General features: G+C 34.3%; 1 long non-coding RNA gene across 2 annotated transcripts; it reads left to right on the top strand.

Moving 5' to 3' along the window:
- Positions 1–888: 888 nt before the first annotated feature.
- On the top strand, positions 889–2,933 carry LOC118034422 (uncharacterized). 2 transcript variants are annotated; one of them, XR_004685024.1, is made up of 2 exons: positions 889–1,156; positions 2,418–2,933. It is a non-coding gene; the product is annotated as an uncharacterized lncRNA (long non-coding RNA). The 2 variants fall into 2 exon arrangements; XR_012169141.1 differs by having other exon boundaries at positions 2,337–2,933.
- The last annotated feature ends 427 nt before the right edge of the window (positions 2,934–3,360 follow it).

Below are 3,360 nucleotides of genomic sequence, written 5' to 3'. Positions count from 1 at the left end.
TTCTCTCAAGAATTGACGTCAACAGATTATATATGTTGGTTAGCTCAGTGCACAAAATTCATGATTTTAATGTGCATGTATACACAACTACTAGATTTTATTTCAAAAACCAAATCAATAGAATTAATACATAATCACTAATTGCATCTTTGAAGACATAAAATTGAGATGGCAGATACTTGCTTTGTTTCAAAATAAACAAATAGAGGAAAAAAAAAACACTAAATTTGAAGTAAGTTCTTCCCCATGTTTTCTAGTGGAATTTATGGTTTGAAATTTGGTTTCAAGACGTTAGCATTTTTGTTGGTTGTGGTGGGATTCTGGTACACAGTTGGATTCTGTGGGAAATTTTGGAGTACTGTCTTTTTGTCTGTTTGATATATTCAAGGTGCGAGTGTCTTGGCAGGACTGCAAAGGAGCCAGTTATTTATTTGTGTTGTTACATAAATTGGAGAAGTTACTTGGATTTGAAAACACTGAAATAGGCTACTATACCCAAATTAAATTCTTTTGATGAATTTTAATTGCTCTCTATTCTGTTTGAGGGCTTGATTTCCATGAAAACACTTAGGCAGTGAATATTAAATAATGCTGCAGTAGTTCGAGCTAAGTTTGAAAGGTTTTAAGTTGCTGTAACATTATAGTTGGTCACTCAATATTTTGGAGAAAAGTAGAATATATTATCAGAAAAAAAAAGTTTGGAGAACTAGAAAAAAAATGTTCTTGAAGTACTACATATTAAGGCAGGTTTTCTTCAATCTGTTTTGCACCGATATTTTTCTGTAGATTCTTTTCCCCTTCTCAGTTTTTGAAGGCTGTTTCAACTTGGTATTTCAGGGGATGGACGTGTAAAGATGCCACTGAGCTCCAACAGTTGCAGGATAGTCAACAAAGATCATTTGGCTTGGGAGATAGTCTAGGTGATAGTGGCATCCAGCTCATGGAATCTTCCCTACACCCATCAACTAACAGTGTTTCACATAGTTATTCCTCGAGTAGCTTAGGACAAATGATTGACAGCAGTAGCATGGGTTCCTTCTGGGCCCCACGAGGTCAGATGCGACTTCAAAGCAGGAGATTCACAATCTCGAGAAGACCTCAATTCTTCATTGGCTGATGCACACATGACAAAGGTTTAGAGCATAATGTTTGGAAGGTATGTCCATCTCTTCTTTCCAAAATTACATATTTTTCACACAGGAAAGGACTTGACAATCTTTCAGCCAACAGTTCTTATTTTTTGAATTCTAGGCATACTTTCTAGCATGAGGAACTTCGGCTGAAAATTGATTTCAAATTATTACCACTGCTCAATCTATAGATAAGATGGTGCTTGCATGAATATATATTCTCATGATGCTACATTGAACAGGAATCTAGGTTTCTTTTTACACACTCCAAAGAGATGTACCTGTTTAAAATGAGAAATGCATGTAGAAAGGAGGTCACCTTATTTCTGACAAATGAAGGAATTTTATGAAGGAAGAGAGAGAAGAACACAAAAAGGAGGATAAGATGTGTAACATCTTCCATAGGGAAAAAAATAATAATAAAAATGTTGTTTCCTTTTTTGCTGAATATATTCCCTTCGGAATTTTCTGTTGGATGCTCTGAAACTTTCTAAGGGTATGGACTAATCCATTCCGTTACCAAGTTACCAAAGAACACGTGCACGACTCACACACAGCAGAGGCAATACTTTATTTTTTCTGTTTCTACCAAAATCATCGTTAATGTTTTTTCTTATTAAGGACTGTGAGCCAAATAAATGTTCTTGATGCTAGAAAGTACATCAGCTTTCTGATTTTTTATTGGTCAGTTCTACACACTTAGACGGGAATCAATGTTCTGGTAATTTTCATAATCACAACTCATTAATAAACATTATTCCTCAAGTCCACAATTTTAATTCCTTCAATTTTTCCCTCAGGGTTGCAAGGAGGCTTAGTCTAGAAAGGTCACAAAAATTTTCATGCAACTCTTTTCTGACATATTCACTCCAATCCCTTCCTTTTAACCAATAAAAAAATGGAAAGCTGATGTCCTTTATAGAGTCAGAACATTTATTTGGCTCACAGTCCTTAATAAGAGAAACTCTAATGATGATTTTGGTAGATAAGCAGAAATATAAAGTATTGCCTCTTGCTGTGTGTGAGCGCGTGCATGTGTTCTATGGTAACACCCATTAGAAAGTTTCAGACCATTTAACGGAAAATTCCAAAGGGTTTGCTTGAGCTAGGTGGTTGAATACATTTCGTTGCTTTTTCTTGGGCATCGGTTGTGTAAAGTTTTTTTGTTTTTCCTTATTTTCTTATAAATATTTTGTTTTTGATCAGTTGCCTGTTGCCACTGAGGTATTTAGAGAAGTTAATCTGTGTGAGATCTTGATTACTCAATCCCTTACATTCACATCACAGTGTAAACAATTCCGCTTTGGAGGTATTGATAAAAGCTGGTGCGATCATTGACTCTGGCAGATTCTGCTGGAGTGTGATTCAGGAGCCGCGCTCTGGCTTTCATTGCAAGAAGATCCAGTGTAAACAAGCTTACTGCACGTAGGTAGTTTACTTACCTCACTGGTCTGAGTACTTATCATGTTCTACTGCTCATTAACCGATAATAACCTGATGCCCTTGCACCGTCAAGTGGTATTGCTCGATTGATCAGAGAAGCCATGTGACCATCCATTATCATGCAAAGCGTCTGCCTCATCACAAGTCAACAGTATTGCATATCATTTTGACTCAAATTTCATTAACAGAATCTATTTTTTTTTTTCCCACTTTGCGGACAAGCAAGTGCATAGCAATAGTGAGATGAAACGTGATTGAAAACACGGATTCATATATACAGTGGTTTACAATGTTATACTACATGCTGTATTTTTTTTTGTTGAAGTCATTTTATTGAGAGGCTGAGGAAATTATTATTTATGGTCGGTTGTTTTTGTTCCTTCTAATTCATTCTCTCATTTATTTTGGGTTAGCTAGAAAGTAAGGTGGCAGATTTTGTTTCATTTTGTACCATTAACAAAAACCTAATCTCCTCATTAAGTTATTATGCACCTAGACACAGTATTTTGTAAAAATTTCCCTTCAGTCATAAGATTTTTGAATTAGGCATTAAAGGGAATATATTCTTGTCATCGTGTTTCAATTATCATTTTTATAGTATATAGGATAATATTTTTTTATTTTTATTGTTTTACACAGTAAAATTAATTAGTTATTTTCTAAAATAAAAAAAATGTTAAAGCTTATATTTAGATGTTTTTTAGTTTTTTCAATATTTTTCTAGCAAAGTTAAATTACTTAATTATAAAATCTACTAAACTATCTTTAGGGGCTATTTTTATCTTTC

This window comes from Populus alba, chromosome 2, assembly GCF_005239225.2.
Source record: "Populus alba chromosome 2, ASM523922v2, whole genome shotgun sequence".
Taxonomy (NCBI): Eukaryota; Viridiplantae; Streptophyta; class Magnoliopsida; order Malpighiales; family Salicaceae; genus Populus; species Populus alba.
Note: the sequence above shows the minus strand (reverse complement) of the source record. Positions and strands in the feature narration are given on the sequence as shown.